This window comes from Elephas maximus, chromosome 8 (genome assembly GCF_024166365.1).
Source record: "Elephas maximus indicus isolate mEleMax1 chromosome 8, mEleMax1 primary haplotype, whole genome shotgun sequence".
NCBI classification, from domain to species: domain Eukaryota; kingdom Metazoa; phylum Chordata; class Mammalia; order Proboscidea; family Elephantidae; genus Elephas; species Elephas maximus.
This window is the reverse complement of record NC_064826.1, coordinates 56,698,825-56,711,243: the sequence shown is the minus strand read 5'-3', so window position 1 is coordinate 56,711,243 and position 12,419 is coordinate 56,698,825. Positions and strand designations below refer to the sequence as shown.

The following is a 12,419-nucleotide window of genomic DNA, read 5'->3' as shown; positions in this document are numbered from 1 at the left end:
ACTGAATTTTCTCTGCATTGTGTGGCCATCATTCTATGTGTACTGGTTTTCAAACTTTAGTGTGTATAAGAATAATCTGGAAGCTTATTTTAATATGCGGATTCCTGAACCCCAATCTAAAGTGATTTTGTTTGAATTAGTCGGGGAGCAAGTCTGTGCCAGTATTTTGCATCTTATGTAAACTTCAAGGTGATTCTGAGACAGGCTCTTCTGGGTGCATAAGCAGCTGATAAGCTGCTGATTGTTTGGTAATAGGTGGTAGGGTGGGAAGGAAAGGAGAAAGGAGAGCGGCTCTGACCTTGTCCTTCAACCTCTCACTCTTCCCTACTTCAAGCATTCTGACTTCTCCCATCTAAAGAATAATGCTAAACTGCCAGAGTGCTACCTACATAGCACAGCAACAAACACAAATTCAAGGTCTTATAAGAAAAAAAGTGAGGAGAGTGAGCATTCTACATATCCTCATTAATTTTCCTACCAATGCTTTATTTGCCCAATAACTACAGGGAAGGTCTATTTCATTTCAAGTTATAGCATCCTGAGTGTTAAGGAGATCATAGTCAAGGAAGAAGGGCTTGCCTTAGGCAAAATTGTGAAGTAGGCACAAGTGTTATCTATTTACTCCCTCTGCTCATTCCCCACCAAACTGGGTGAAGTTAACTTTTCTAAAAAATGAACCTGTAAATTCAGAGTTGTGTTGAAGAGTTAGTTCACTACATAACTGTAACCCTTTGCAACCAAGTCGATTCCAACCCGTAGCTACAGTATAGGACAGAGTAGAACTGCCCCATAGGGTTTCCAAGGAATGGCTGTTAGATTTGAACTGCCGACCTTTTTGTTAGCAGCCAAGCTCTTAACCACTGTACCACCAGGGGTCCTAGTTTACTACCAAACCAAATACCAAACCCGTTGCCATAGAGTCAATTCTGACTCATAGCGAACTGCCCCATAGAGTTTCCAGGGAGTGCCTGGTGAATTCGAACTGCCGACCTTTTGATTAGCAGCCATAGTTCTTAACCACTGTGCCACAAGGGTTTCCAAGTTTACTACATGGACCTAGAAATGTATGGTTATTTGAACTTCCTGGATGAAATACCTTAGTTAAAATTTGGAGAATATAAGGTAGCAGGGCAGACACTAGAAGAGGTTTTTTGGGGGGGAGGAGGGGAAGTAGGGCTTTTGGCATTTCTCAGATATTTTTCTCTAGGGCAGGCCTTGGGCAAAATTTATAGAAGAGATGTGTTAGCAATCTAAGTCCCATGTCTTGACTTCTCAATTCTGAAATGAGGTATAGGCTAGTCACCAATATATCTGGGCTCGACAGAAATCACTGGGATAAATGCATCAGCATTTAGAGGGTCTTTCCTTTTTAGAAAAAAGAAAAAAAGCCTCAAAATAGAAATAGTTAATTGTATTCTCCAGATCTTGTTTTCTCCTTGAGGCAGACACAAATTCTACTGTTTCTGACCTTGTAGTGCAATCTTCCAAATTGGCATGTATTCTGACATATTTTGTGAAAGCAGTTTCCAGTATGTTGTGTTCACTAACACATGGTGCATTGAAACTGTTAAGTAAATTACAAAATATTACTGATTATCTGCCATGTATCATTAACAATCAAAAGAAACAGCCTCTACCAGGTGCAGGGACAGATCTATGATAGCCATTCAAATTTTTTTTTTTTTAACGTTCATTAAGTATTCTAGCACAAATCAGATAAAGCTCCTAGAGTAAAAAGTCTTATTTTGGCGCTTTGGTTGTGTGAAAAGAAGTAGAAACGCATGCACTCAAGACAGCAGGTCTGCTGCTTGTGGGAAAGCATCCAGAACGGAGAATCAAGACATGAGGGTTTTCCCAGAGCAGTCCTACTGACTAAGATTTTGGAGTCACCAGCAGGTCACTTCACTTCTCCTGTTCTCAGTGTGTTTAAAAGGACCAATCTTGGTGTCCCTCCTGTTTCATTCTGGTATGCGTATTATAAATTGATGCCTGAATGAGTAAAATGCTAAGAGTTTCATCTCAGAGATAACTATTCCTAATAAAAAAAAAAGGGGGGGTAAATAAATTTAAAAATTTTACTAGTCTGCAAAACATTTTTACCAGCTCATTTTCCTGGTAGAAAGCAGTTAGGAAGTTAAGAGAACAGAAATATCTTGTTAGCCATCATAAGTAGAAATGTTGTTTACTTCTATGACTGGCTATTTGAGAAATATATTCTTGTCACTGAGTATAATTTTTCAAGTTGTGATGTTCATCAAATCAGGCTCCAAGAAATGTATTTCCCCCACATTTTCACACCTGGTGTTTATTTCTTAGCTTGTGAATAAATCTATGATCTTTGTAGACTTGTTTCTCAGTTTTTTTCCCCTAGTTTTAGTTAACTCTAAAGAATTTTTATGTTAGTTTTTTTCCACTTGCATTCTTTATCCCTCATAAGAGACTTTATCTAGAGGAGAAGGAAGCTGAGGCTGTGGGACTCTCTTCTAGGTTTTGTTTCACTGAACAGTATTCCCTTCTTTATCACCATCTACTTGGAGATCATAGAATATATGAGGCCCAGCTTAAATACTTTCACAAAATTTAACTTAATTCCCTCAATGGGAAAAATATCTTTCAGAAATACAAAGTTTCTTGGTACCTAGCTGATGCCATATTCCCTATTTTATGTTTTTTTTTTTTTTTTTTTTCCGTAAAACATTGGTAGGCCTTGGAGTAACAAATAAGTTTTGAATTCCAGTCTTGTTAGCTATCTGAACTTGGGCAAGTAAGTTATTTTATCTCCCTGGGCCTCAATTTAAGGAGCCCTGGTGGTACAGTGGTTAAAGTGATGGACTGTGAACCAAAAGGTCGTGGTTTGAAACTACCAGTGGCTCTGAAAAAGAAAAATGTGGCAGTCAGCATCTGTAGAGATTTACAGCCTGGGAAATTTTATGGGGTCACTATGAGTTGGAATGTACGGCAAAGGTTTTTTTTTTTTTTTTAAAGGCATCTATTTCCTTTTTTGTAAAATAGGGATAATAGTACCTACCTTACAGGGTTCTTGTGAATATTAAATAAGCTATTCCATGTAATGTTTTAGCAGACTACTTAGTAACAGCAATTGGTCATTAATTTCATCCTTTGGTATGAAATATCATTAGTTTTGTCACCTCACAGCATGCAGCACGGTGTCTTCCACATAAAAGTATGAGAATATATGTATGTAATGTATATATTTAAAATTTTAAATCTGAGTACATTTGTTAAATGAAGGAACCATCATTCAGTTGATAATTCTGATAACCTCTCTTCTACTCTAGAATTTCAAGTTGTATTTTGGAATGCCTTCAGCTTTACACATGCTTGTGAAGCATTGGTCAAGCATTGCTTGTATTTCTAACACTTTGGTGTTTCTCCATGGAATATCCTGAATCCTGTTTTTATCATAATAGGTGCTTAATAGATATATTGACTGATTGTTTCTCCATTAGTTACTTGTTCCTTCGTCAGGTAGTCTTTTTCTTAGGGGAGTCTACTCAAATTGTCATACTCTTAATTCCTCTCCACCCCAAGCTACATATATAGTGATTTTTTATTTTTTTCAAACTATATATCTTGTATTATGTTTCTCAAAATACTTAACCATTTGATGGTTATATATATTTTTCCAACTGAGGTTAGCTAAATGGTGTGTATGAGTGTGTGTGTGCACGCACACACACACAGTGGATGATAGCGAAGTAAACTCTGACAAAGAATTCAAAATGAGAAATAAAATGGGCTTTCTGTGGAGATACCTTGTCAGTATATGGTTTTATTTTTGAACACGGTATTTTATTCTATGCTTGTATAGATTATATCTGAATGTTTTTCAAGTTTATTTCTCTGTCTCGTTTTTAAGGTACAGTGTACAGTTTTTCCAGTTCCGTAAAAAGATTGGGCTTTTGATAAAGGAAGAGTATATTCTGTGTGGAAACAGACTCCTAGAATTCTCTGTCGTAGGGAGAAGTCACACATGTATTAATGGCCTACTTTTCCTTTACCAAGAAAATTGATTTCTTCTTTGTTTCTAAGGAAAATCATTTTGAGGGTATTCACCACTATGTGATGAATGGCAATATAAAAACACTTGGGGGCTTCAGGAAGGAGAATGCTGGTTTAAAAATTATTTATTCCACATAGTCTAATCTTATCCCCTTAAAGTTATTTTCAGTTTTGGAATGGCACTTTTCTTCACTGTTTTCGTCACTTAGTTTTACACGAATGTTTCTATATGCCATCTAATGCTCAATAAGCAGTAAAGGAAACAGTACTACATCGTGTTTTTAGCTGCTGATTCACCTTACTCTTGGTCCTGTAGTTTCTGGACTTGCCAAGTGCAAACTAGGAACTTATTTCCTGATTTATCGTTTACTCCTCTGCTGTCTAGCAGGACTTGAATTTCAATTTTTGGAACCTAACAGAAACAATTGAGTGGGATGGTGAGTCTACCACAGATATTTGCTTAAGAATCTTAAAGAAGCCTACATATGTATGTCTTGGAACCAGATTTTAAGTGAACAAAGTGAAAGCCTGTTTCTCTCTTGTGGTTATTTCAGGGTTTTCTATTTTTAAAGTAACCTTCACATATGGTACCTACATAAAAATCTAAATATAATAGCATTTCATATGGATATATGTCTGATTTAAGCTTACCTTCATAAAGATAAAGCACAACGAAGAATTCAGACTTATTTCTACTGGTTCTTTCAGCATTGTTTCAGCATGAAGGGGCTACTGAAAATTCTAACAATTAATATACTATGTTAACTTATGCATCCAAACTATATATACTCTAGTACATTCTATTAATTATGGAAATTACTTTCATTTCAATAGTGGAATTTACATGACAGCAGCTTCTGGGACTCTGTGAAGCATCAGACTAGCATGTCGCAGAATTCCCCCTTGTAGTGTGGGCGTTGACAGGGTTCTGTTGACATCAAATTTGCAATGAAAATGTGCATCCACGTAAAACATTACTTAGAAGGGATCATCTCAGTATTCACATAGGTCATTAATGTTAAAAAAGGCAATTTCCTCACTCTTACATTTTTTTTACATTAGAAAGATAAATTGTGAGAAATAAATAATCATGCATATACATATAAACTGCCTAAAGATGTGTCTTCAATATTTAGCTAAGATGTCCAGATCTAGAGCTGTCACCTTTGTGTTGTCTCCTATAATTGTGTAAAGCTTTTGTATTCTACAAGTCTTGTATAAATGTCAGATGAAGACTTCAAATCAAGCAAGACAATAGGCCAGTCCAGAGGGGTTTTTATAGGGAGTATAGAACCAGGGAAAGATTAGGCTGAATATCAAAACAAAGTCCTTAATAGGGAAAACCGTTAGACTGTGAAATAGTCTTTCAAAGGCACTGGAAGAAGTTATTACTTGAGCCATTTAAAATCAGACCGGTCTGAAGTACTCCAAAATACAGTGCGCGATGAGGATCAAGCCCAGAGCCCCGGTAGCACCATGGTTAAGAGCTTGGCTTCTAACCAAAAAGTCTGCAGTTCGAATCTACCAGTTGTCCCTTGGAAACCCTATGGGGCAGTCCAACTCTGTCCTATAGGGTTGACTTGACAGCAATGGGTTTGGTTTGGTTTTTTGGATGGAGACCAAGCGTACATTAGAAGTGGAAGCAGGAGGATGACTTAATAGTTTCTACTGTCTCTGTGATTGCTATGATTGTACTGATGTTATGTGTTCAGTCTAGATGGATAATCATCTGTCATTTTATGCTGTTTCTTAGGAGAAATTCAACAAATCACCTAGTGCAGATTTGATGCACTTAGTAGTATCTCAAAATAGGCTAAGACACATATTAAACTCAATGTGTAATAGCAAAGCAAGGCAACTATGAGTGAACACCTACTTTTTTTGTGGGAGACACCTCTAAAGAAAACAAGTCTCACCTTGGAAATTTGGCTACATTCCAACATGCAAAAATGCATTGTGTTCTCCTGGTTTCCCAGTGAAGATTAGGTATTAATTTTCATTGCTTTTGTTTAATGGTTTTTCTGGATCATGTTGAGTGTAAGAAAACAAATAGAAACATTTCATTCCCAAGCCATTGGACTACATTTTGGCAAGAGTAGTGAGGACCCTGGAAAAAGGATCATACATCATTTTGTGACTGATCACTATTAAAGGACTGAGAAAAACAAAATAAAAAAAGGTTGACATGAAATAAGAAAGAGTTACTTCTCTCTTAAGGGTGTTTTTACCCTTCACGTACCCAGGGAAGTTGTAAAATTGTTATTGCTGGGAATCTTTCAAAATAAGACCATTTTCAGTCTCGTGCAGGTTCCAGTTAATCACCTGCCACAAAGCAGGGGAGTGAGACAGATGACCTTAGGACAATTATCCCAGTTCTTTCAATAAAAATATTAATTTAAATTTAAATAAAAACGAAAACCACTCAGTTCTTATATGTTTGCATTTGTTCCACTTACCAATTTTAATTGCAGTGACATAAAACCAGAGATGGAATCATTATCTCAGTGTTTTGTAATTGTAAGGTAGATCACCTGATTTACAATAATGTCTTTTATTAAAAACCACAGCTTTTAATAAAAGACCATCATATACAAATAAGTGGGTCATAAAATATATTTTCATTAATTCTAACATTTTATGTTCATGTGGCTTTCCACACATTTTCTCAACTTGCTGGTCATGTGTTCTTGAAGTGTGAAAAATACCAGACTCCAAAGTCTAGCCTATTCCTTAAGCTAGCATAATTTTCTATTTGGTTTCACATTTAATTGGCAAGGATCTATTTGGTAGAACTTAGACTTTTTTTGGGGGGGAAGGTCTTATCAATATCAAAAGGTATTCTTAAAATTTATCTTTCTTTTATTTCAATTAATGTAGATATTCTGAAATTTTCATTGCTTTACTTTTGAAGGTATAACTTTAAGACTTCATCTCCTCATTTTCCATCCTGAGTACCTGTATTACTCTAACATAAATTAAGATAGCCTCAGGGCGTGTCTTTTCAAAATATCTTTGTACTCCTGCTGGGTGATCAGAACCCTGAGGGATGGACAGCTAAAACCTACAGGTGAGGAAAACCTTTGTAAATATGACATTGCTATTATGAAAGGGAAAATACCACTTTAGTAAGTTGGTGTACAATAGCTTCCAAATGTATTCAAATTCTGTTGGGCTGTTTTTAGGTAAAAAGGTGCATAGCACTGTAGAATCACTAATAATTAAAAGTGTCCAAACATCTTTGGTATAATAATGTTATTCTAATTTAGTGTAATGGCAATCTAGATGTTTTTCGTCACACCTATATTAAATATACTTATGCAAACAATTAGAGTTCAAGTAGCAGCCTTAAAATGTGTGACCAGATAAACCGAAGTAGACTCAGACTTAGGTAAATGAATAATGTTTGTCTCCAAATGAGTGCTTATGTTTTTCCCAAGGAAACATGACATGGCTCTACTGAACAGTTCTAAGAGCAGTGACACAAAGAAATTCAAGCAGAGAAACCCAAAGTGGTGAACTATTGCTGAGGTCCCTAACTCATGCTAACCTCAACTTTCGATGTACCAATATGTTAACTACATATATGCCCCAAACATACCTATTACTGTTAAGATAACAATAGAAATATTTTATTAACAAATTAAGTGAGCACTTGCCTATAGATCTTTAGAAGTGTACAGTTTTGTTATTTTCAATATTTGTAATGCTCTAAAATACTTAAAAATGAGGAACACCTCCTCCCCCTCCCCCTAAGATATCTACCTAAAAGTGTTACACTCTAAGCAATCTTTTACTTGCCTTAACCCAAGGAAGGAACTAGAAGGAAATCTAAATGAAATCCTTAGAAACAAGCTTATTGGCTATATTACCTAGTCTATTTCTGGATCACGAATCTCCCGCCCTCTCTGAGTTATCTCACTGTTAGATAAGAAAATGGAACAGGATCGATGAAGAGATATGCTCCCAGTCTGGATTTTTCGATTTTTCGCTAAAGCCGAAAGGAGCAAAGGGCAGTGAGTTAGGGCTCCTTTCCAAGCGTGCTTGGCGTGAGATCGAACCTCTGGCCGCCTCTGGCTGAAGAGCTCATCCCGTCTGCACTACCGACCTGGTCCCACTGACCGCTGCCCACCTCGCCTGGCAACCTGCACACCCGTATGAAACCACCAGTGTATCAGCCAGTCATCGCACGGTTTCTCGTGCACAAAGCCTGAGCAGCCCCAGAATGGGAACGAATCTTGAGCCCAGAGCAGAGCTGGAGGCGTTTGGCGGATGAGACCGGTCTCTCTGGAGGGTCTGCGAACGATAGGTAGTCCCTCCACCTCTCGCACCCTAGCCGTAGATCTGTGCCCCGGAATCTGCCTCTCTCCCTGAGACAAAGATGTGCGCGCATACATACAAACTCTCTCTCGCACACACCCACATCGCCTCTACCCCCCGCTCTCCCCACCCTCGGCGGAACTATAGGGACTGGTCCGTACTCTGCCTCAACTTTCCCGGCTGAGTCTGCCCCACGCGGTATCCGAATCTCCATGCCCTTTCTGGGCACCCTCCAGAGATACACGTCCTTCTCCGCGCCTCTTACCTCGCACCGACAACTCCTGGCAGGGACTGGAGCTGACCGTGGTGGCAGCGGTGGCGGCTGAGCCTGCACCCGGGCTCCCGCTCATGGTTGGTCCTCCTCATCCGACACAAAAAAGGTAGCTTGCGGGCTTCGTCCTTTCCAAATCCAAGAGAGAACTTATTTTGTCCCTGAAATGGCCAACTCGTGCGCGCCGCTTCCTGTCACAGTGCCCCCTGCCCCCGCCCCCTCCTGGCTGCACGCTGGACCACTGCCCGGTGGCAGAGTATCGAGGCCTCCGAGTCAGTTGGGAGTGGGAGAGGGAAGGGGTGGGTGAAGAAGAGAGGGAGGAGGTTGGCAAAAAGGGAGAACCAGTGGTCTTCCGTAGAGGGGAGGGGAGCGCTTCCCAGCGGAGTCCTCCTCCTCCTCTTTGCAGGCAAACCCACTTCCCGGGCGCAGAGGCAACTTTCCTTCACCTTGGCCAGGCAGAAACCGTCTCATCTAATTGGGACCCTCGGGAGAGGCATGGTCCTCCTGGCATTCTCTCCTCTCTTTCTCACTTTCTCCCTCCCTCTCGCTCCCTCTTTCTCCCTCCTTTTATAGGGGTGTTTATCTGCAGAGTGTTCAGTTAGCCAGGGTACCTAGAGGAGAGGGTTGTTATACGGAAAGCCAAGGCAGTTTTGCTGGCTGCCTCACCTCACTATATTTGAAATCCTAAGGCAATGCATGCAAAGGTTGATGAATTTCGAAGGTGTAGGGTGAAGGGGCGTGGAGCGGCAGGGAGGGCGGTGGCTGCAACTTTGAAGCTCGGTTAGAGCATTCCGCCTGCGGGAGAGCAGGGGCTAACAGTCCGTCCTTGGAAGAACTCTTCTGAGGTCCCTGTGCTACGGGCTGACCGCATGCTGGAAGAAAAAGGAAGAGCAGGAGCGGAGAGGGAGGGAGCAAGCCAGAGAGGCCGGTGCGCGGCTCTGCCCCACACGCTGCCCAACTGCACAGTGCGAGCCCCAGGAGAGGGCTTGTGCAGAAGAATCGCTGGGTCAGGCGGGAGGGAGACGCTCCTGTTTCCTAGCAACCCTCATCAATCTTTTCTTGGTAGCTCCCTCTGAAGGAATTCCATTGGACAGGCCCTGGAGGGAAGCCACGCCCCTTCAAGAATGCTGGGCTGCTGCTTTTTCACATTCTGCCAAATTTCTTGCATGGAATGAGATTAGAGGGGAATGCTGAATTGTCTGCCTTCTTATCCTCCTTTGCTGTCACACGGCAGCTACCCCCTCCACCCTCGTATTCTGTATTTCTACCGGTGGTAAGCACAGTCTGGTTTCTACAGAGCCTCTTCCTTAAATAAATAAGTAAAATCCTTAAATTGGTGACGTAGGCACAAAAGAGAAAAAGGCACACTGAAATAGCTTTAATAGGCTCCAAGCTACAGATAAAATCCTGAAGGTACGATTCCAGGGACCTTTCTATGTTTAGAAACACATTATGTTTAATTTCAAAATTGAAACCAGAGTGTCATTAATTTTCCACCTTGATAGGCTAACTTTGTGTTAACCAAAGACTGAGTTATATGAAGCCAGAGACAATTAAACATAAAGCTTTAAATGCTACATTTATTCTTTAATATTTAATGGTAAGTTATTTAACAACCGCTGTCATTTGTATGCTAGCCAGAATATTTAAACTACAGAAATAATTTTACCACCAATATTATTAGAAAGCCAAAGGTATTTAGAAGACACGTGTGCTTATATATTTCATTGTGAACTACACTAAAACCAGTAGCTTGAATATATTAAAAATTAAAATGTCATTAAATTGTGAAACCCATTTTGGAATACAACAGCATTGCCAAAATAAAAGCAAAATCACTCTTTTTTTGGTATTTAATTACTATTATCTAACATATACTGCTCATCACAAACACATTAGAGCTTCATAAGACAGAAACTTCAGAATGTCTGTGTGGAGAAGAAACAGCAGACCATTGTACATCAATGAGAACAATGAGGAAGATAAAGATTTATATGTGGCAAAGGCTTCAGATACTCATGAAGACAAGTTCGATGCTTCCGGCCTCTTTCAGAGTGCTCCAGAAGATACGCTTGTGGATTTCCAAGACCTTATCAGAATCATCTGGGATTGGGAGAAGTAGAAGAGGTTTGATATTTTCATCTCACTAAAAGAAAAAAAAAAAAAAAAGAAGTAGCTGTGTTGGCACAAAAGAAATTGGTGATACATAGGCCGAATTGCATTTCCATAGCCAGTATCTAGGCTATATAACACCATACAATCTCTAACACTTTCAGTGTATAGAGACTAAAATATGGAAGCAAATTATCAACTTGTTATCAGATCTGATTTATGGACGTCCCTCTCCACACGATTTGATGGATTTTAATCCCGAATTTCCATCAATTCCTACCTTTGTGCTCTTGAGCAGTTTCTTTACCTAATATATCTCAGTTTCTTTATCTGTAAAATGGGAATAATAATTTCTTATACCTCAGAGTTATTCTGAGGATTAGCAAGTACCATGTAAGCACATATAGGTAATGGTACTATTATTAGTCTCTAGTTTATGGTTAACTAATGGTATTTTCCTTGTTGAGTCATGTATAATATTTAATCGAAGGCAATTAATATTGTACTTTTTCTTTCGTTTCCGTTTAAATTCATCATTGATTGGTAACACAGTTTTAGCTTTTAATGTTTCTTTGTTGGGGATGTGTATGTTTTCACGTTGCATTAAAAAGCCCCAAGGGGTAAGGCTAGGTAACAACCCGTCTAAAGGACCTGTTGATTAAGAAATTATATCTCCCCTTCTGCCCCCCTGAGGAGCTCTCGTGGTACAGTGGTTGAAGTGCTAGCCTGCTAACCAAAATGTCAGCAGTTCGAACCCAGCAGCTGCTGCTCCACCGTAGAAAGATGTGGCAGTCGGCTTCTATAAAGATTTATAGCCTTGGAAACCCTATGGGGCAGTTCTAGTCCTATGTCACTAAGAGTCGGAATCAACACAACAACAGTGTTTTTTTTTTTCTCCCCACTACTCTAAATGTTCTAACTGCACTCCATTTCTAAACAGTTGTAGTTCCTTCCTTTATGCACCTCTGATATGGCATGTTTATCATTATCAAATCTTTTTAAAGTCAAACACATGTGTTTTTGGGTGTCTAGACCACTCTTTGTAGTTCATATTTTTTATTAGTTTGTTTAAACTCTATTAATTCATTTATATTTGTTTGAATGATTAACTACAGTATTATTCCTTAGGGCCCTTTAGAGTGAGCACCATGATTTCTGGAATAATGCCTTTCTAATGTAGCCCATAAAGTACACCATCCTTTCTCCGGAAATAACTTTGGGAGTTGATGTACTATCTCCATTAATTACAAATAAAATGTCTTCTACGTCCCCATTCTGATCCAGAATTCATTCTCACTAGCATACCTTTTGGAGAAAATCTCCATTGGCTTGATCCAGAAATCAATTTTGTTTGTGGTTTCTATTACCAGTCCGTAGTGCACAGCTATTACGATCATACATAGGATGATCAGGTGCCCAGTTTGTCATGGACAGTTCTGGATTTTTTATCTATTGTCTGGGTGTATTCATAGTGCTCAAGTTATTTCTCAGAAGTGTCAGATTTGGGCAATACATTATATGGCTATCTGAACCCACACAGGCTGCCTCAGTCTTTACTTGTTCCTCCTGCCCTGTGACTATTAAAATCCTCCGTGTAACTCTTTTTCCAAGATAAAACTAATTCTGGAAACCTAATAATACACGTGTCTTTGTAAGGTATATAATGTGCATGTAAAATTTCTCTTTAATTTGCTCC

The 12,419-nt window shown here is 39.3% G+C and overlaps 1 protein-coding gene across 3 annotated transcripts in view; it reads right to left on the bottom strand.

Moving 5' to 3' along the window:
- The window catches only part of GRM3 (glutamate metabotropic receptor 3), a 252,771-nt gene extending 243,347 nt beyond the window's left edge, over window positions 1-9,424 (bottom strand). For 2 of the 3 annotated variants that reach the window (XM_049893722.1, XM_049893728.1), the window contains exon 1: window positions 8,606-9,424. The gene's annotated coding sequence lies outside the window, so the exon portion shown is untranslated. The remainder of the gene's footprint in view (window positions 1-8,605) is intronic. The other variant, XM_049893724.1, reaches the window with a different exon arrangement.
- Window positions 9,425-12,419: the final 2,995 nt, after the last annotated feature.